Source organism: Pogoniulus pusillus, chromosome 7 (genome assembly GCF_015220805.1).
Source record: "Pogoniulus pusillus isolate bPogPus1 chromosome 7, bPogPus1.pri, whole genome shotgun sequence".
Taxonomy (NCBI): domain Eukaryota; kingdom Metazoa; phylum Chordata; class Aves; order Piciformes; family Lybiidae; genus Pogoniulus; species Pogoniulus pusillus.
The window spans coordinates 12,069,405-12,091,285 of NC_087270.1; the positions used below are offsets into that span (position 1 = coordinate 12,069,405).

Genomic DNA, 21,881 nt, shown 5'->3' on the forward strand with positions numbered 1-21,881 from the left:
CTCCACAGAGAAGGAGACTCCACAATCTCTCTGGGCACCCTCTGACTTTGCTCTGCCACCTTCAGGGGGAAGAATTTTTTCCCTTTCGTTTACATGGAACCTCCTGTGTCCACTGCCCCTTGTCCTGACACTGGACACTACTGAGAAGAGTCTGGCTCCATCCCCCTGACACTCACCCTTTAAAGGTTCATCAGCATTAATGAGATTCCCCAGAGTCCTCCCCAGGCTAACCAGCCCCAGTTCTCTCAGCCTCTCCTAGTAAGGCAGATGGTCCAGTCCCCTCATCGTCTTAGTGGCTCTCTCCTGGACTCTCTCCAGTAGTGACTTTGCCCTTCACGAACTGGGGAGCCCAGAATTGGATGCAGAATTCCAGATGAGGTCCTGAAGGAGAAGATGGACCAGGCTTTAACATTCTCTTGGCAATAGTGTTTTATTCTTCTTACTTACACCACAGCAAGCAGGGTGCTCTTATGGCACATTCTCCTTGGCCATACCAGCACCATGAAACCAAACCTGCTGGCTCAGTCCAGTGCTGCTGTAAGCTGCTGTAGCTCTGATGGATTTATATTAGCTGATGCTCTGACCTGCTGCCCGAGGCAGAGCATAAGCAGGCAGAGTTCCTCATGTGTGATTTAGATGGTTTAAACACACAGGAGTTTATGTTAGCCTGCTCCTTTTGATGAATCCCTAATCTGCATTCATTGTCTTAGGACAGAGCCATTATTTATCTACCATTTCATTCTCAATATTCTGCTCTCACCCAAGAGCACACTAATGTCTCCAGCAGCATAAACAGCGTGGTGAGCTGACCCACAGACCTCAGTGACCATGCTTCGAGAAGGAGGGGACTTTAGAGGGTAATCTTAGAAGAGGGGGATAATGTTTGGAAGACAATGAGGTGTCTGGTGATACTTAGGCACAATGCAATAGAGGAAAGGGGCTTTAAGAACAGATGGAATAAATACAGTGTCGTTAGAAGACCCTTGAACAACATACTGCTTGTTCTCATTGTTATGAATCCTAAGATGCTTTAAATGGTCTCTAATTTCTATTTAGAAGCACCTGCCCCCTCTTATGGCACCGAAAGGTAACTTTCACTTGGAGACAGGCGCCACATTTTCCTAGAGCAGTGTCAGTCTAACGCTGCATCTACATCTAGTGGTTTCCCCAGAGCACTGCTACCGGCTGCAGCACGGCTGCCAACACTTGGGTACGTGTGCAGCAGATGCAGCTAGAGGGAGAGAAGCCAGCAGGAGACACAGGCTGTGCAGCTCAGCTAATTCTTCAGTGTTCTAGTCTTAGAAACGTTGTCACTAAAAACAATTAGAAGATCTGGGTCTTACATCCTCCTGCTCTGCCTCCAGATGCGTAAGCCCAGGCACTTTGTGACCCCCTTCCCTTATCTCTCTTCACCCTGTCCCGAAGTAGCTGACTACCTACTCCATGGCTCTTTGGGGCTGGTGTCACCTATTTCTTTACATCTGTATCACAGAATCCTTTGGGTTGGAAAAGCCCTGTAAGGTCATCAGTTCCACCCGTCCACTGTGAAACCCATGTGTTTGAACAGCAGGAGACAGACCCTCGACATTATGAAAATAGCAAACCCTTGGGGTTTATCTTCAAAGCCATTTCTGTCTTCATATTTAGTTCCTGGGCATATTCAGGAGAAGTTTTCAAGCCTTCTGCTGCAGCCCCTGCATAGGTCTTGGCTCTTTAACCCCATTTTCACTTAAACTGTACATCCCTAATGATAGAATCATAGAATCAACCAGGTTGGAAGAGACCTCCAAGATTATACAGTCCAACCTAGCACCCAGCCCTGGCCAATCAACCAGACCATGGCACTAAGTGCCTCATCCAGGCTTTTCCTGAACACCTCCAGGGACGGTGACTCCACCACCTCCCTGGGCAGCCCATTCCAATGCCAATCACTCTCTCTGCCAACAACTTCCTCCTAACATCCAGCCTAGACCTGCCCTGGCACAGCTTGAGGCTGTGTCCTCTGGTTCTGTTGCTGGTTGCCTGGAAGAGGAGACCAACCCCACCTGGCTACAACCTCCCTTCAGGCAGCTGCAGGCAGCAATGAGCTCTGCCCTGAGCCTCCTCTTCTGCAGGCTGCACACCCCCAGCTCCCTCAGCCTCTCCTCACAGGGCTGTGCTCCAGGCCCCTCACCAGCTTTGGCGCCCTCCTGTGGACACCTTCCAGCACCTCAGCATGTCTCTTGAATGGAGGGCCCCAGAACTGGACACAGCACTCAAGGTGTGGCCTCAGCAGCACTGAGTACAGGGGCAGAAGGACTGCCCTGGTCCTGCTGGCCACATCACTCCTGAGCCAGCCCAGGATGCCATTGGCCTTCTTGGCCACCTGGGCCGAGTTCAGTCGATTGTCCACCAGCACCCCCAGCTCCCTCTCTGCCTGGCTGCTCTCAGCCACTCTGTCCCCAGCCTGTAGCACTGCATGGGGCTGTTGTGGCCAAAGCACAGAACCTGGCACTTGGCCTTGCTAAAAGTCATGGCGTTGGACTGTGCCCATCTGTCCAGCCTGTCCAGGTCCCTCTGCAGAGCCCTACTGCCCTCTAGCAGATGGACACATGCTCCCACCTTGCTGTCATCTGCAGACTGACTGATGCTGGACTCAACTCTCTGGTCCAGATCATCAGTGAAGGCATTAAGCAGGACTGGGCCTAGCACTGGTCCCTGGGCGACACCACTAGTGACAGCTGCCAACTGGATGTGGCTCCATTCACCACCACTCTCTGGGCCCAGCCCTCCAGCCAGTTCTGCATCCAGTACAGAGTGCCCCTGTCCAAGCCAGGGGCTGCCAGCTTGGCCAGGAGCTTGCTATGGCAGTGTCAAAGGCCGTGCAGAAGTCCAGGGAGACTACATGCACAGCCTGCCCCATGTCCAGCAGGCAGGTCAGCTGGTCATAAAAAGAGATCAGGTTGGTCAAGCAGGACCTGCCCCTCTGAAGTCCATGCTGGATGGTTCTGATCCCCTGGCCATCCTGTAGGTGCCCTGTGATTGTGCTCAGGATGATCTGTTCCATCACCTTGCCTGGCACTGAGGTCAAGCTGACAGGTCTGTAATTTCCTGGGTCCTCCTTCTGACCCTTCCTGTGGATGGGCATCACATTGGCAGCTTCCAGTCTCCAGGGACCTCTCCTGTGAGCCAGGACTATTGATAAATGATGGAGAGCAGCTTGGCCAGCTCAGCTGCCAGCTCTCTCAGCACCCTAGGGTGGATCCCATCTGGTCCCAGAGACCTGTGAGGATCCAAGAGGCTCTAAAGGTCCCTAACTGCTTACTCCTGGATTACAGGGGGGCTGTTGTGCTCCCTGACCCCACCTACCACCTCAGGAGGCCAGCTGGCTTGAACACTACCTGTCTTGGTATTGAAAATTGAGGCAGAGAAGGTGTCAAGCACCTTTGCCTTTTCCTCACCTCCAGTGACTACCTCCCCCTCCGTGTCCAGTAAGGAGTAGAGGTTATCCCTGCCCCTCTTTTTGCCATTAATGCATCTATTTGCTGCCTTTCACAGCAGTGGCCAGTCTCAGCTCTACTGGGGCTTTGGCCTCTCTAATCTTCTTCCCACACGGCCTAGCAACATCTGTCAGTTTTTTCGAGGCAACAGGTCTGAGTCCAGTGAGCACTACCACCGTGTTTGTTCAGTGCAGACAAAACAATCCATCGTGAGCAGGTTTGAGCTTCACCCAGCTTTTCAGAGCAGGCGTCCCTTTCTGGTTTATCCTCTAAGACATCAAAAGAGCCCTCAGCAGCCAATGAAACAAGCAAGCAACTATTCAAAACAAACATGAGTCAGCCCCAGACACTGATCATTAGGGAGCAAAAGGAGTCACTGCTTTTCATGCACTCCTTTCCCTTCTCCTACCCACCCCTGCTCCAAACACACGTGTTCAGCTGCGAATCTACAGCTGCATGCTTTGGCATCTAGATCATGTTTGTCTGGAGATGAAAGAGGTCTCAGGAAGTTCTTTGTCAATCACTGTATTAATTCCGTGGTTGTCAATCTCACTGTCACAGCATTTACTGAGCAAATAAGAACTGTGTGACCTAGAAGAATATTTTCCCAGTGAGGAAACTGGTTTGAGAAAAACTGACTCACTTTTTTTCCATTATACCTCAAAGTCATGCATGGGGCAGGGCACTCCCACAAAGATGAACTCAGTCTGTATCTTACAGGATCAGTAACATGCAGATTGGATGTAACACAGCCTGAAGGGCAAAAGGTTGTGCAAAATGTGTGCATTTGTTGGCTAGGCTGGAATTAAATTATGTGTTGCTCCTGTAGTTATTATTTCATTTCCTGTCATAACAGTTTTGTGTTATTTTCATAATAAATATTTATGCTTTTTTAAAATGAAAAGATTATTTTGTTGTCTTTATCTGTGTTTCCAAGTCACTCTAGGGCTTACTTGGAAACAGACATTAATTTCCCCCGTTTTAATCAGTATTATCTGTAACCTGCTTTAGGGTCACCCTCCACACCACTGCTGGGGTGGCAGCCTGCTCGCTTCAGGCCAGCTATGATCTTTGTCTGTGGGGCTGGTATCCCTGCAAGGAAAGTGATTAGGGTATGAACATTAGCTCTTCTTCAGGCTTTACACAGTAATTGAGATGATTTGTTACTAAAGTCTGGCCCTGTTATTTATGTTTCAGTGGCAAGAGGGACGTGCAGTCCTCTTAGACCCATTGCTCGTCTCTGATCCACTTCAAAATGAGAAGGATAAAACAGTAAGATTAAAAGAATCACCTTCTCCTGATGTACAGATACCTCATGACTTATTTTCTACTTGTTTGGGACATCCATAGTTATGGGATATTAACCACAGCTTTCTTCTAGGGAAAAAGACCCAAACAACTGAAAAAGACAAAAGGAGGTAGTCTGTCACCTATCAACAATTTAGTTTCCTCATTCTGTCTCCCCATGTGCTAAGCTGTCAGTGATCTCCCAACTTGAATTCCCAAAGGGAGCTAGGAGCTGGTCTGAGATACACAGTTTATAAAATAAATGCAGATTTTTTTCTTAAACCATAACAGTTATGACTTCTTTTTCCAAAAAGAGCCATTGCCAGACGTTATTGCACTATCTGGTGGCCACCTGACTGTGAAACACCTGCCTAACGGGCTAAGTGCACAATCCTTCATCCAACAGAAACGCAGGTCAGGTCAAAAAGAGCTTTTGTGGTTTAGGGGTGCATGCTGTAGCCCTGGAGCAAAGCAGTAAAGGTATCCATCAACTGCACCAACAAGGTGTGAAAGAAATAGTCTTTGTTAAAAGACAAAAGGCAGCTCTGAAACTCAGCACAGTTTGGGAAGAAAAGTCCTATACAGCTGAAGCAGCTTTACAACAAGATGAAGAGTACTGACCTCAGGCATTTATTTTTATTGCACAGTTCCCTAACTCAGTAAATCTCCTTAGGATTTTGAGACAACAGATCTCTAGAAAGAGTATATTTGTATTTTAATGGACAAAGCCATCAAAATGGTTTTATATTGCCAAACACTGAAAAAGTTCAACTCATTCTTTCGCTATTTAGCTTCAAAAGTCCCTTAGATTCACTGTTGGCTTTTAGAGCTTCTATGGAGCTCATGACTTGATTTAAACATCTCAGACTTAAACTGTGTTCTGTCAAAGGCAAAGCTAAAAATAGGCATTGCGTATGTTTTGTCTCACAAAGGTGAGCAGCAAACAGAAGGAAGGAAGGTTATTGAGTAAATATAGATTTTTGGATGGAGGGGAGCGGGTATAAAGGTTCCAGATTTTCCTAAGTGCTTGTGTGACAGACGGATACAAACATTAAGACAGTTTGACCTATTGTTTATCCAGACCCCAACAAAAAGTGATTTATGGCTTATTTAAACTTGTGGTACTGAGGTGGAAGACATTCATCTCATTCTACAGATGCTTAGAATAAATCAAAACTGATCTGTGGATGGCATATTAAACTTGTTTTGTACAAAACTGAAATAAGAAAGAATATACCTGTGTTTTCTCAGACTACTCTCACTACAAAATATGGGCCAGAGGGAATGGTTAGAGCAAGCGAGGGTCTTTCTTCTGCTACATAGGAAATGTGAGCAGCTGCTTGCTTTGAAATGTTTCCTTAAACTTGACTAATTGCTCTGGATCAAGGAGGTCAAAGTATAAAATAATCATCAGCATAGCACAGCCAAACTTTTGGAGGTGAATTATCCAAATCTCATTTAAACTGTCAGATGGTCTGATACTCCTTTTGCAGTAACATGGAGTTAGAGTGAGGCCAAGGGGAAAACCAGGAGATGGGAAGAGAAAAATCATGCGACTGAAGTTACCAGAACTCAGCTCAGCTCATAACTTGCTCTTCTTTGGTACTGAAGAAGCGTCTTGTCATAACTAAGGGGAATAGCTGACAGCAGTTCATGTGTTCCACAAATAACAATATGTAACTATCAGAACAAGAAGTCAGGATTAAAGCCTTAGAGGAAAATGAGCAGAGAGAGGTATTAGGCTGAAGGTCATGTGTAAATACTTTCCAAAACAGTGAGTTCCTAAAGTATCTTTGTGGATTTTGCAGATGAGATTAGATTTGTCTTAAATGGTTGAAGAGGATATTTATCAATTGTTTTCTAGCTGTGAGTTAACAATTACAGTGTTGAGGGAGGGCCTGTGAGGCTGGGTGCTCTTGGAAGTGTTACGATGCCAGTGGGGGCTGTGCTTATGAAAGGGCAGCAGCTGGTAGAGGAGAAAGAAAAAGCAAAGAGGCATCACATGGACCTGCAAGGCAACAGTGAGGAGTGGTGTTGGGCTGACAAAGGGAGCAGGAGGGTTTAGAAAGATTGGGAAGTCAGCCATCTATGGCAAGTTTGTCTCCCTGCTTACACATGTGGCTAAAGTGGTTACAACTCTTGTAATTCTATCTTAGGTTTCTGATATCTGATGGATTTCTTAAACCTCAGCTATGGTCTGCTTAGGATTGTGGGGATTAAACACCAATGTTCATTAAATACTAGAAAAGGGTAAGACTTATGCCTTAACAGAAAGGCCAGAAAGTATAACCAAATTGCACTCTTAAAACAACAGAAAGAGACTGCCACAGCCCCTGGTTTAATCCATGCCTCCAGGTTAAACTGAGCACTCTCTCTTTTTATTTGGTGAATAGCTTGACTTTTGGAATTTTGGCCTGGCGAAACTCCAAAAGGATACTGGTTTTTAAACAAAAATCAAGCCTACCTGAATGAGTAGTAGAAACTTTCACCAGACCAGAACCACCTTGCATAAAACTGATTCCTTATCTTGTACTGGATGCATGAATTGCATGGCAGAAAATGTATCGCACATGTCAGAACAATGTTTAGGGAAGAGACCAAACATCAGATTTCCTAATGGCAGTTAGGCTGGAAGTTATCTCAGTGTCATTATGGCTGAAATACAGCTGAATTAACAGAAACCCCCTCATAGTACTAGGCTGCATAAATTGCTATAATTCATCCTTGGTCAAACATCTTGGAAACCAGGAGAATTGCAGTAAAGGTGACTGGGTTCAGCAGGAACACGAAATGACATCAAATGTAATTTCTTTCCCCAGGCCTTATTACATCTAGCAAATGCCTTCTATTCAATACTCTTAACAGAAAATTCACCTCCAAAGTGCCAACTTTAAATGTGAAGAAGGTGTGGTGATTGCACCATAGGAACCTCTTGCACTGGGCAGTGTAGTCTGAATAATATCTCAAGAGATTCTGTGGCAGATGAGTCTAATTCCTCTCCCGAGTCTGGGTTTCTACCCTTGTATCTTGTGACCAAACTTACTGTGGATACTCTGGGTGACACACAGGCTCCCTGACACAATTTTTGATGTTGGGACCTCTAAATACCAAAAACATTGCTTGAATAGGATCTCTTCAGAGTGGGGAAGCTAGTCTTTGCCAAGAGCTGACTAGGCTTTTCAAAAGCTTTTTAAGACCAAACATTAACCACAATTGTTTATCCAATAATAATAAGAGGAAGAACAGCATGTATCCACATGCAAAATGAAGTCATCGATTGAATTTGGGCCCCAAGGCCACAGGTTTTCCAACATTTAGTGTATTTTAGGGTTAGCTTGGATTTTATATGAAGCGTATATTTTAGCAGATGGAAATTAGAAGTCTAAATGCCACTCTTGATGTAAGTTCAGGCCTAGTAACAAGTATAAGGATGAGAGAAAATGGCCTCAAGTTGCACTAGGGGAGGTTTAGGTTGGACACTAGAACAAATTCTTCACTGAAAGGGTTATCAAACACTGGAATTGGGTCCCTAGGGTTGTGGCTGAATCCCCATCCCTGGAGGTGTTTAAAGAGAAGCAGTGCTAAGGGACATGGTTTAGCATCAGACATGGTAGAGTTAGACAATGGTTGGACTTAATGTCCTCAGAAATCCTTTCCAACAAAGAAGATTCTATGATTCTGTTCTACTAAAAGTTGCCAGGTATCTTGAGCTTGAGGAGAAGACCTCAGACTCAGGTGTTTTTTTCTGGCAGAGAGGGCAGATTGTGGAGCAGCAACACCACCACCTATCTAGATTTGCTGATGAAGTGTGCTGGTTTTACAGCTTCTCCTCTGTAAACACAAAGCCCACGAGACACTTCATGCTGCTTTTGTTGCTTACTTTAAAACGCAATCTCTTCTCACCTTCCATTTTAAACAGAACCACTGTTTTTATAGTCTTTCAAAGTATTTTTCTTCTTTCTTTCTTCATGGAAAGAAACACCTGACTAATACATTGCATGCCATAAAGATCCCTTCTGCTGGGGCTGCTAGATGTCAATACGTGTGGATGAGTAGCCAGTGAGTAGCACAGGTTACAGCGCTGCAGTACAAAGGCAGATGATAAAAAGTACCACCTGACACATCTACCTTTGAACACCTTCCCCACAGGTCTAAGGCAGCCTCTTGACTGACATTCTTGGCATGAAGGGAAGTTCTCTACAGAAAACACACAGCAATTTTACAGACACAGGCTCACAGAGGAGGTGATTAAAAAAGGAGCACAAATCTTGCTTAGAACGGTTGAAAATTAAGTGATTGCCAGGAAGGCCAAGGCAAAGACACTGGGTAGCAGAAGCGTTTGCTGTGAGCACCCTTGCAAAGTAAGCTAGCGGCGATGGGACACCCTCTCAGTGCCTTTGAGAAGCGCTGGGGCTCAGGCAGCCGGGGGCCGGCAGCAGCAGCCAGCCTGCGTGCACCGCAGTGCTCCGGAGGGCAGCAGGTGCGGCACAGGCTGCTCCGGCCAGCGGGCTCCCCTGCCAGGGGGGAGCCCAGCACCTGCCAGGGCAGCACGGAGCGCTGGGTGCCTCACAGAACACCTCTAACTGTACCAGGTTCCGCAGGGGCTGCGGTGGCATTGAAGAGCAGGTGAAAACCTACCCGAGCTGGTTTCACCCAGTAAGAACAGGCCATGTCCCATGGCCATCACCTCAGGAAACCAGGAGAAAGCCTAGACTAGATCAGCTTTCCTGGTTTTCGATAGACAGCCGTTTCCCCCCCGCAACGGGCGCTCCGGATGCCAAAGAGCCGAGAACAGCGGCTCCGGGTCTGGCCGGAAGGCAGCAGCCGCTCTCCGGCGGAGCGCCGGCGCTCGCTCCGCACTCGAGGCGGCCGCGGTGCTGAGCGACACCTAGGGGCTGTCTGCCAGCATTACACTTCCCGCACCGCTGGGGCTCTGCCGGCCGACCGCACGCTTGCAGCTGCCGAGCTAAACTGTCACCTGTGCCCAGACGCTTCCACCGCTACAGTGACTGAGAACTGCGACAGGTCACAGAACCACAGAGTCACAGCATGGTAAGGGTGGAAGGGACCTCTGAATACCATCTAGTTCAACCCCTTTGCTAGAGCAGGGTCACCTAGAGCAGGTTGCACAGGAAGATGTCCAAGGGGGTTTTGAAAGCCTCTAAAGTAGAAGACTCCACAAACCCTCTGGCCACGCTGTTTCAGTGCCCTGGCACCCTCAAAGTAAAGCAGCCCCTCCTTAAGTTCGAGTGAAACCTCCTTTGTTCTACTTTGTACCTGTTGCTCCCTGTCCTATCACTGCCCCATGGAACAGAGGTCCTGATCCATGGCAGTAGATCAATGCTGAGGCATTACTCTCTAAGTTTTAAGTGAAACACTCTCAGTTATTTCACCACCACAGCTTCTGACCAGGATAGAATGGTTTTGCCCAAGGAGCTGACATGTCATTCACACTTTGTGGTATATTTTCACGAAGTGTCTTCATGATAGTCTTAGAGCCTTCTGACAAAGGCTGCACCAAAATGTTTTTTCACTGGGATGAACATAAGATGAAATCACTGCTCAGAAAATGTTAAAACTCTGTGGTTGATGATTTTTTTTTTTTTTTCTCCTGAAGCTAAAACTTCCACCAGAAGAATTTGGAGCTGCCCAGGCATGCTCTTGGGCCGTAACTTCATATCCAAATATTTACTTACAGTATGTCCCTATGGAGAGTCTCTACTGCCTCAGCTTCCAGCTCAGACCCCCATCTGTAAATGTTAGGGTCCCAAGGCTTTGCATTTATTGCTGCAGTAAGCATTAATTGTTATTTATTTGGGTATATGAACTAAATGTTATTGGCTTGGAAACGAGCTACACGAGACTGTAAGGACTGTTCAGCACTCAGTCTATCCTGAACATCCACGAGAGCTATTTCAAAAAGCACAGTGTTTTAAGAGTGGCAGCCTCTTGGATAGTTTCTATGTGCAAAATGCAGACCAGAAACCCTCTGATCCTCTCTGATAAGCGTGGGGGGTGGGTAGCACCCAAACCATCACACCTGTTCACAAATACCGTGAGAGACGTTAAAGCATTTCAGTGGCTTTCAGCTACTGCAGCTGTGGGAAGGTCTCCTCTAGAACATGATCTGGATGTGTGGTGGGCATCCTCTGGTTACAGAAGGAGCTCAGCTGAGATGATGTGTAACTTTTACCTTGATTTCCAAAAAAACTGCTGTGAATTTTGACCTACAGCTCTGGTGTGGTGATCTCAGCCAGCTCTGCTGGCAGTCCATGCCTCAGTGAGAGATTCTGTGCTGGGGTGTGGCAGAGGGTGACATGCTCACTTGTTTATTTGCCTTATTTTTAAACTCAGATGTGATTTTTGAGTGTTGCCTGAAACACTACACTTCTGGGAGGGATCCCAGTGCCTTTCATTCCTTAAGGTTTTCAGTTCCATGGTGACCCTGCTGGTCTCTGGAAAACATGCTTATGAGCAGGGAGCCATCTGGGCTTTGGCAAATATACTACTGGTTAAACAAACGCCTAGGTTTTGAATTCTGTAGTGCACGTCTTCACAGGGATGCCCTGGCTTTTAGTGTTCATCAGGCAGACCATAGTGATGCTGAACACTCAGATCCTGGACCATTCCGCTAAGCAGCATTTAGATCATGAGTCCAGACAGTTGTGTACTCCCTTTGCTCTCCTGCTGATCAGCTGGCAGGCTCCTGAAGAGAGCAGCTGTGTCACACTGGCCCTTGATCTGCATGGACACAGCTCCTGTACTTTCTTAAGTGAAGCAGCTTGTGCCTGGCTGACCTTGCATAGAGGCAGAGAGGGCACAAGTCTGCTGTCTTCAGTTCATGTGGCCTTGCTCTGCTCTTTGGTGGTCACTTGAGGTTCCCGTTTTTCTCCCTCCTGCCATCTGTTTCATATGGGCTTTTATCATGTTAATTACTAACCTGCTTATTTGCTTATGAATAGGCTAAATTACGTTTCTCCCTGGAGAAATCAAATGCTCCCAACCTGAAGTTCCTTCAGAGAGAAACCTGTGCCCAGGCTTAACAGAAATAATTGCCTTTGCCCCAGCATAATGACAGAGAGATAAGCAATCTCTGTGGTTTGGCAGTTCAGTGAATCTATCTTCTCTTCCTTACAGCTGGATTAGAGGCTTTGTGCTCCCAGGCTCTGGGATAGTTTCCATCTCTCAGAGAATACAAATAATTGCTACAAACAGACCACGCTATCACAGTGTAATATATTTCTTGGTTGAATTATCAGCAATAACTTATCTATTACCCAAAGGTTATTGTTTTGGCACCTTTGGGAAACATACATGAAGCACAATGAATATAAATCACATTGCATTTTGACAGTATCTTAAGATTTATGGAGAAACTAAAGAGGAAACAGAACCATTTTATATGTGGAAAGGATGGGAAAATTATTGATTCAAAAACCACTTAGAATGGTCTCAGTCTGGTAAGACAACGTGAGCCTAAGTTCAACTTCAGATCCATGGAATAATGCCAATGACCTGAAAACAGTAAGGGACTTTCCAGCAGTTCCACTGAAGTCAATGTTGGGGAGAGAAGGAAACATTTTTAATTTCCAGAGACACAGAGGGACTGACAAAGAATGATTCTGAAAACCTTACCTGAAATTCATACTGTTTGTGATCACTTGACAGTCATGAGGAGGTTTTCCTGTTGGGCTTTCAGGGGAAAATGTGTGCCACCAGAACAGGGGAAGAGCTGAAATAGAGAGAAGCCTAATTACACCCATGAAACTAGGTTCCACCCAGAGACCCTGAAGCTGTAATGCTACTGCCATTTTCCCTGAAAAACACTTGAGTTGTAGTCCCTTTGGTACAGATTTTCCTCCTAGGTTCTGTAATACACCTCTAGTTATTAAGGTGATTCTCAGAGCATGGAAGCAAGTAACCTAATTCCTTATAAACTTTATTCAGGCCATCTGAGACCTAGGCAATGATTTCAGTTTTGAATCAAACGGGAAATACCTTGTGGCAGAAGTAGTTGCTTCTGCTGTCTCAACCCAATGAGGACAAGTTGGTCATCAGTCCTGTCCTTGGCTGTCAGGCATAGAATCAGAGAATCATTTCGGTTGGAAGAGACCTTTAAGATCATCAAGTCCACTAACCCAACATTGCTAGGTCACCACTAAATCATATCCCACCTACATGTCTTTTAAACACCTTCAGGGACAGGGAGTCCACCACTTTCCTGGCGCAGTCAGTTCCAGTGCTCGACAGCCCTTTTGGTGAGCGTGCCTCTCAATGTGCCTGCACAGTCAAACGAGGCAGGATGCTCTGAGTTCACTGGCCAGAACAATGGTGCTAGTGCCTCCTGGCCACTGATGTTCCAAACGAAGTGTTTAGAAACCCTGCCTTTCTGCATCCAGCCTTTCTATGCTGAGCCTCTCTGCCTTTCTGCCGTTCATGGCTCCTTGGCCGGCAACCAAGGCAGCCACGCATACGCAGCTGGCACCCGGCAGGTTAGCGGCAACTCAGCTCTTCCTCCTCTGCCTGGAACATTCAGTATTTCACCCTGGGATCGTTACTGAGACTTTGACAGTGTCTTTGATACAGGAGACTTACTCAGGGACCAGAAGCAGTGTGAGTACATACGCTGGAGTGAATGCCAAGACTCCAGAAGCATAGTTAGAATTTTCCCTGTTCTTATGTTCCTATTTTCCAAGTTCTGACTGTTTAAACTGTTTAATTCTGTGCAATTACTGCCTGTCAACTGAAAATCCAAAGAAGCTCAGGGAATTTCCCCAGTTTTTGACTATTAATAACGAAGTCTAATATTCACACTCTGGCAGTTTGAGCTGAGGCCACACATACAGAAACCAATATTCACAAGTCACAGCGTATTATTAATTCCCAGTACAGGTAATTCTCCTTAACTTCTGTTGTCAACCCAGTGAAGAACCTAACAGTTTGAATCACAGAGAGGCCACAGTAACAGCTCTCTAGACAGTCATTTCTCTGGGAGACCAAGGAGGGGATTCAGATGCCTGAGACACAGGCCCAGGCAAAGATGGAGGACTGGTTTAGTGTTGGATTCACAGAGAAGGGATAGGAGCTGGGATTTCCCCCCCTTTTCTCCAGCAGAACGTTTGAGACTCTTGATAAAGTACATTTGATGACAGCTAAAATTTCCTTCAGACAACTAAGCGTATTCCTATGGCTGCAGAGGAACAACTGATAGGTAACTGCTTGTCTTCCTTCATTCCCTCTCTAAACCAGGGACTCCTGATTCCTGCTGGAAAGGAATGGAGAATGAGGAGGTAGAGGGGAAATTCAAGTGAACAGGAAATTCTAAAGACTTTTTACGTTCATCCTAACTTGATTCTCTTCAGAGGAGGTAAAAGACCTGGTAAGACTGCAATGTGGTGTTGAGTGTGCCTGCATGCCAGCTTGCAAACTGGGAACCTTCATTCAGGCTATAAATCTGATTGCGAAAGCTGATGTTGGCGCAACTCAATTCCCAAGGCAAAGGCCGCCCGGGGCTGGTGCCTGCCTCAGCTTGCTGCGCTGGAAGGGATATTCATAGCACTGACCCCAAGAGAGCCTTAGGAGGTGGGAGATATTCCCCAACAGCTGAGGAATAGCAATTAGAGAAGTTCATAGCATGGCATGAAATGCACCATTGGTGATCAGCCCTCTGAAAGAAGGGACTGGTGGAGATTTTCTATTATTGGGTCCATCACCTTCTTTCTCTGTGGCCTGCATTCCCTCTCACAAAAGCAATCTGAGAACAGAGTAGCAATAGATCCCTACTGTAACTTGCTTTCTAGGAAGGGAAGTTTTGGGTCTCTGAGTCTCTCACATTCTGGATGCAAGGTAAGCAGTGCTTGCAGTACCTTCTGCACCTAGGAGCTGTTGGCAAAGCATCACTGCAAATATGTGGGGTACAAATGTCTGATACAAGCTCCCAAATGTGGTTCTGATGCCTTGAAGCTCCTCTCTGACTGTTGCTCCTGCTTATTCCTAAATCTTAGGGTTCTCTTTGGTCACATTGCTTGTTTTTATTGAGGGGACAGGGTACAGGAACTGAGGGAGCAGCTGAGTGGCCTGAACGATACCTTAAGATGAGGTAATTTGAGTCAGAGATAGTTAAACAAACTAGCTGAGGCTGCTAATATATCCTCTAAATGTTAATTTACTGCATTCCACTGGTGTGGCTTACACACTATCAAATCTACTTCTGCCAAATGCAAGAGGAGAAGAAAACCGAATGGCCTGGAAGCCAAGTTTCTGTCTGGAACAATTTTGAGGGGCTGACTTATAGACATCCAGACATTCAGGTTTGTAAGAAAAAGGCAGAGGTTTCAATGGTGTACATGGAAGCAGGGATTGCTACGTTGCCTTAAACAGAAACACAACAAACCCACAAAGTCCTCTGGATGTTAGCAATAAGCTTTTAATCTGCTCTCTCTGAAGACATTCTTTTTCCTTCAACCAAAAGCAGTGAGGGAGATCCCTTATTTTGCTAGGTGTCAAGCTCCCCTCTCCCAGAACTGTTATCATAAAACTTGTACTAGGGTTTCCATAGCTTCAGAGGTGTAACTATCCTTCTCCCCAGAGTGCACCATCCTGCGATTTCATGAGATGGTGTACGTGAACACGAACAGAAACCCAGCGCTTAATTTTCCCATGCTGAGAAACTTCTGCTCCTAAAATGAAGTGGCTGATCAGTTTTCAGTGGGAAGATTCGGTAGAAAATAAGGAGAGTTGATTTATAGGTATGAACATTACAAGATGGCAGAGTCCTAAAATAGTACACCATGGTTTGGCTGGAGAGAGCAGATGACCCCAGAACACTGTCAGTACTGGCACAGGGAGCTACCACTCTGGTAGAAACTGTTAAAAACACACTCATCACACTGACTGTGGCAGCTTTTGACTAGAGAATAACAAACTTGTAGCTCTATTTAACGAAAGAAAAACACCAAGCAGCCATCTACTGACCCACTTGCCAGCATTTGTGATTTCAGAACAGTTTGAAAGAAAAACATAAGAGGTAGGAGAAATGCAACCATACTTACTAAATATGGGCTGTGCAAGGCTTATCTGGCTGCTTTTCTGATAAGCTGTTCCTGGTAAGGATGATGAACCAGTGCCAAACTATCTGGACTTGTCTGAAACACTTGCTATAGCTTTTGATCATGTCTTACACAAGAACTCAACTGAGATGGAGAAGATGAGGCAAACGGAATCACCAGGACAGAAATACTCATTAGGGAGCAAGTGAGATGTTGCTTTGAGTAGATATCTGTGGGACTGCAAAGGGCTGCTTTTTTTTTGACAGAGATAGGGCACGATGGCTGATAAAATGCACACAATTTATGGTCTTCTGAGACAATATTTGTACTAACAAAATCTGCTTTAAAAAAAGCAGAACATTGAGAAACATTACAAGCACAGAGGAGTGCTGAGATCTGGACAATCTTGAGCCTTGAATGTATAGAAAAAGATGAGAGTTAACAGCCCAGAGTGGAAGCCAGAGCACCAGGGGATTACGAATTAGCTTCAGTATAATATCTTCTAAAGATTAAGCAGATGAAGGCCTCCAGTGTTCTGATGATAAAGTATAAACTGACTTCAAAAAGTCCAAAGACATATTTTCTTTATTGCCAAACTGTTGTCAAAAATGTAGTTTTGCCAAATAAGCTTGAGTTTCACTATACATTTACCTGCTATTAGGCTTTCCCTCTTCAGCAGTGTGTTTTTCTGCTCTTCAGCCTCTGCGTGTTTTGAAGTTATCCTCATGACAATCACTAGGAAGGAAAAGGAAAACCATAAATAAATAAAAGGAAGATCTTTCATGTTTCAAGACAGCAGCAGAAACAAGTAACATACTGAATTCTCCTTTGCCTTCGGCAGTAATATGCAAAAGGCAGAGGAGGACTGTTTTAAAAGAGCTAAGGCAGATGTTTGCTGGAAGAGTAGCTCCTACACAATCTTTCAGGCAGCTCAAGAGACCCATGCATTTTCACTGCACTAAAAGAAAACCTCAACATCTATCAGTGACAGAGTTACTGAAGCATAAACTGCCACAGAGTACCACTGCAGATGGGCTTAAGGAGCAGCTTCAGCTGGGTGAAAACGCGAGGGGATGCAACGATCTTGCTTCACTGTCCAGCTCTCATACAACACAGTTCCTGGACCTTGCCTGTGGGAAAACTAGTTTTTGGGGGTACCCACAGGCAGTCAGAAGGCTGACACTAATCAGTGCAGGTGCAAGGGACAATGTCCGAGTAGCTTATTGAAGATGCTTGGGAAGAATCAAGTGAGGGTGTTTTCTTCTGGTGGGGACTTTTTAAGGGCAAACTGCCAAGCATTTCAGCAGCTAATTATATTGGCAGTTTATTTTTTGAAGTGTTTATAAGTGATCCAAAAAGAGGGAGGTTTGATTCTTCCACTTGACATGTGCCAAATATAATTGGAATGATCACACACTGGTCAATCAATGCAAGCAAATTGGATTTGCAGTTTTGGCAATCATCCGGCGTCTGAAAGGCTCTCTGGAAATCAGGATGGTTTGCTTCATGCAATGCTGACAGTTTGTGCACAAAAAAAGAGTGGAAAAATAAGCACTTTCTTGTTAGACAAATATGACCTAGGACAAAATCTTAGTCCTTTGAAGCTGTGGCAAAAGTCCCATTGGCTGTGATTTCACCTCTTATCTTTCAGCTGTGAACCTGATTGCTTCTAGAAGGTCTGCAGAAAAAAACACTAAGAAAAGTATTCTGATAAAATTACTTCTACTCCTCGCAAACATTCCTGGCTGTGAACGTTGTGTATGATCAAGCTGACACTGCCTTACTCTAAGGACTGTGCTTTTTGTATTTTTACTTCCACTATCCCTTAACTTTTACTCTAGGTTCTCCTACTATCAGCTCAGCTCTTTTGACTCCAGTGGGAGCAAGACACATTTTTGTAGTTATTTCTTTGTGTTGGGTATTAGTTGCTAGAACTCAGGACAAAGTCCACACTTAAAAAGAAGTCAATGACTTGGAAATATTTTTTACTGACACGTTTGCATTTCTGACAAAGAGCAAAAACTCAACAGTTACTCTTTCATAAGAGTTACCATTGTCACTTATACATCACCTGTGCACAGCAAAAGAGAAATTACCAGTGCTCATTCACAGAAAATAAAGCAATCCAACTCAAAAGATGCTGCTGTAAGTGTAACATATGAATGCAGACACAAAGATAGTACATTTGTAATTCAGCCTTTCAGTTTCAGTAGTTGTTTTTGTCAATGTACCAGTGAATAAAAAATGCTGTTAAAACTGTTTATTAACCCAACTGGCTATCAAGGAGCTCTGTCTATCAGAAGCCACATTAGCTATTGCTTTGCTGGCTGCCACTGACAACAGAGTTTAGACTGTCTGAGAGTAAGGCTCCCATTGAAATGAACTGAGCCATTGGAATTCTGCATTTTTGAATATCAGCCAAGCTACACCCAAAATTTGCTTCTTTCATGACTACTTGATCTCTTCTGCACATAATTTCCTTGGTAAATTTTATTCCATAATGTGAAGTACAGATACTAATTTAATGACCAGGCAAACATAAAACAATTTAAAAGCATTAAAAAAAAATATCTATGGAGATCACATTAATAATCTTAACAATACATGCATTTGCAGAAAAGTCTGTTAGGTCATGTAAATAAATGAATTCTGACAACTTTCCGTAGTGATGGAATCATCCATCAAGGGATTCTCTTGTGATTCTCTTTAAACCCAACATCTGGGGCCATCTAGGTGTAGCCCCTGCAATCACGAGGGTGATGGAGTCATCCATCAAGGCATTCTCTTGTGATTCCCTTGAAACCCAACATCTGGGTGGCTAGATGCAGCCCCTGTAATGGCGAGGATGATGCGACAGAGAAGCATTGAAGGCAAAAAGTAACAGGAAATAGCTTTTCCCTCTCTCACCTGTATGCAGAATATTGTGTTGAGCCTGAACATGTATTTTTTTTTCATTCTGTAGGGAACTGAATTGATATACCAAAAGCAAATGGGGGAAAAAAATAAGTTTCAGGACAGTGAATGAGAAGCAATCAGTTTTTCACTTAGTTCTGATGGGTTTTGGAAATCTCACCCTTCTGGGATAGAAGTGAAAAGGCCAAAAAGCAGAACTGGTGCGCTGAGATTTGCACAGTCCATTGCTTACACGTCTGCTCACAGCTGAAGTCTTTCTACTTACTGCTCCTGTCACTACTGTGGCAGGCTCACCCTGACCAGTGCTCAAGATGGCTATTAATAGTCCACTAGAAGGAAAGTTTTGCTATCAAAAATTACAAACAGCTTTACTTGAGGCATCATTTTTTCTTGAGGCTTCCAAATTTTAGCCATATTTCTGGCTTGCAGAACACTTTACAGATTTCTGTGTAATCCTTGCTAATGTTGTGCCAATTTTATGGTTTTGGCCACATGGGAAAGGGATAAGGAGAAATAAAAGGATGTTCAGTATCAGTGGGAACTCAATAGAATACCAGACACATCTTCCATTTATCCTTATTTTATTACAGTAAATGAACTGCTCACTTCTTTTGCTATCTTTCTCCTAAGGCTTTCAAAAAAACCCCCCCCCCCCCCCCCCCAAAAAAAAAAAAAAAAGAGGTTGACACACCAATCACAAAATATTTGGATTAATTAGCTGGTGGTGCAAGTCTTCTGCTACAATCCTTTTTCATTCTCAGTCTCATAACTTCTTCCCAAGTTTATGTCTTTCCTTCCTGTCTTGCCCAGTCTCTCATTCTCTCACAAATTCCAGTGTTGCCCTCTTTACTGAAGCAGACTGGTAAGATCACTTTAGCTCACTGGATACTGATTTATCTTATTTATCTGGAATCACAAGATCTTCTTTCAGGAGTGACATGTCCCCTCCTCCTTTCCCTTTGTCCTGTAAGACTTGAGCTTTGATTCTTCCTGCTCCATATGCATCAGAAAACTGGTATCTGAGCAGTAGTGTCAAACATTTGTCAAGAAGCCTTTATCAGCTTCTCATGTTGTCCCAATTATATTAATTTAACTTAGAACATTTAAAGTATTAGGGAAAAAAAAACCCTCAAAGATCAGGAGATGTTGAAATTGGGCACTCGAGCTAATAGAGAGCACACTGCTGTTCTTGCTGGCACTGACAACATCTTTCAACGTGTCATTCGCCCGAGGCTGTGACTGCTGCAACCCTTGGTTGACACATTAGCCAACAGCTCTGTAAACTAAATGGCCTTTACCCAAAACTCTTCAAATACATTCAGTGAGGCAGCTCACTTCTTAAAGGAAGAGTGTCCTTAGGCATTCGGTATGAAACTCACTAAAGTTAATCCCTAATGATTTCAACAGCGATTGGATCAGATTTTTTTAGCATGTAAGCTACTTCATTCTCACTTCCTGGAGATTTTTTTCCTTCAGCTCATTGGGGTTCTTTTGCATTTCAGCATTTACAAAAAGACCTGTAGGACCAGAATAGAAAAGCAGCAAACAAACCTTTTCTATCTTGGATTAATTTTTATTCCTTTTCAATGAAAACCTCCCATTCTGTATTTATAATTCATGGGATGCTTCTGCATCCCACAGATGTTTTGAGTTAGATAGGCTGTGTAGCATCTGCATACTCCCATCAGCAAACAGCCAGCAACTAAACTTGCCAGACTAGAAGATGCATTTGCTGGGCCTGGCCTTCTAACAGCTTTGGATCTAGCAAGCAAAAACTGGCCATTGTTAGCATTTCTAAGGAAGACTTATTCACTGTCTGCCTGCTTTAGCAAGCCAGGCAGGTGCTCAGGAGACAGTGGAAACGTATGGAACAGAGCCCTGCACAGACTTCCACTCAAACTGCTGCCTTCACTCTTCGCCTCCAAACACGTTCCCTTAGAAAATGACTTTATTCTTAAGGGAGAACTTTTCTCTTCCAGTTCACTCCTTGTCCTCCTTTGAGTTAGTTTCATTTACGAGGACAAAACAGACTTTGAGAAAGCAACACTACATGGTTTGGTTCTGTATTGGATTTGTGGGGTAACATGGCTAAAAGAATTATACCCAGGCACTCAAATGATAACCAAGCCTACATTGTATCTGCACCCTAAGTTACATCTGGCAATGTACAAGTATTTGGAAAGTCATGGGAAGTCATCAGACTTCAAAAAAAAAAAAGGATACTCCAAATGTTGACATCATTGCCATAAACCTTTTCTTTGCTCTGGTATTTGGAGCACTCTGCACTGTTTAATTTGGGCTATTAACATTCCAAATGAAAGTAGCAAGAACTCCACCGTAAGTTTATCTTTCTTTGACTAATCTTAACATGCACCTAAGTCTCTGCCTAGCTTTCCAAGAACAACACAGCAGGGTTATATTTCAGAAGCACATTACCTATACTGTCTGCTTTAGCCATTTTTCTGACACTGCCTAAGTGGCCCCCCGGAAGCACTTACCTCTCTCTAGCAACTGTGTAGGGAGTTCGTTCTTCTGATTTCTTCTGAATCAGTGCAAAATTAGATGTCATAGCAGACTAAACCAAATAGTGCAACAGATCCACCAGTGTCACATTTGAGTTTTGATCCTCTAAGTTGTATTCACACAAGTAAATCAGCAGTGTTGCTAGTGGAGTGGAAGAAAAGTGAAGCTGTGTTATTAGAGGTCATGGGGTAAGAACTTCAGAATGTCTGTGGGTTTTGCTCCACTCAGCCTTAAAATTCCCATGCTCAGCCTGCTCCCTCCACTGCTGTCTTTTAGCCAGTTTCTGAGTAATATTCCCAGCACAACATAATCCTGAATTTCAAAGCAGGCTTTTTTTTTTTTTTAAATAGATATAGTAAAAGCACAGTTACAAAAACAAACATCAGCTAATAACATAATGATGGAAAGGTCAAGCTGCAATAAAATCCAACCAGAGAGCTTCAGCTCAGCACTACTTTTTCACTGAATACTACACACAGATACAAACACAGGGCACTCATAAAACACAAATACACGGAATCTGCCCTTGGCTTGTCCAGTCCCTCCACTTTACTCTCTACTAATGCAGTAAAGCCTTTGGACATTCATTTAATAACTGCAATGAATACTTTAAAAAAATTACCAGAGAGGA

The 21,881-nt window shown here is 44.4% G+C and overlaps 1 long non-coding RNA gene across 3 annotated transcripts in view; it reads right to left on the bottom strand.

The window, feature by feature from the left end:
- LOC135176690 (uncharacterized) overlaps nucleotides 1-21,881 on the bottom strand; it is a 50,418-nt gene that overhangs the window by 19,492 nt on the left and 9,045 nt on the right. For 2 of the 3 annotated variants that reach the window (XR_010302778.1, XR_010302779.1), the window contains 3 exons: nucleotides 21,226-21,391; nucleotides 16,466-16,549; nucleotides 12,402-12,498 (listed from right to left, as the gene is read on the bottom strand). This is a non-coding gene — a long non-coding RNA (uncharacterized LOC135176690). Of the gene's footprint in view, nucleotides 1-8,698; nucleotides 9,783-12,401; nucleotides 12,499-16,465; nucleotides 16,550-21,225; nucleotides 21,392-21,881 lie in introns of those variants that run through there. The other variant, XR_010302780.1, reaches the window with a different exon arrangement.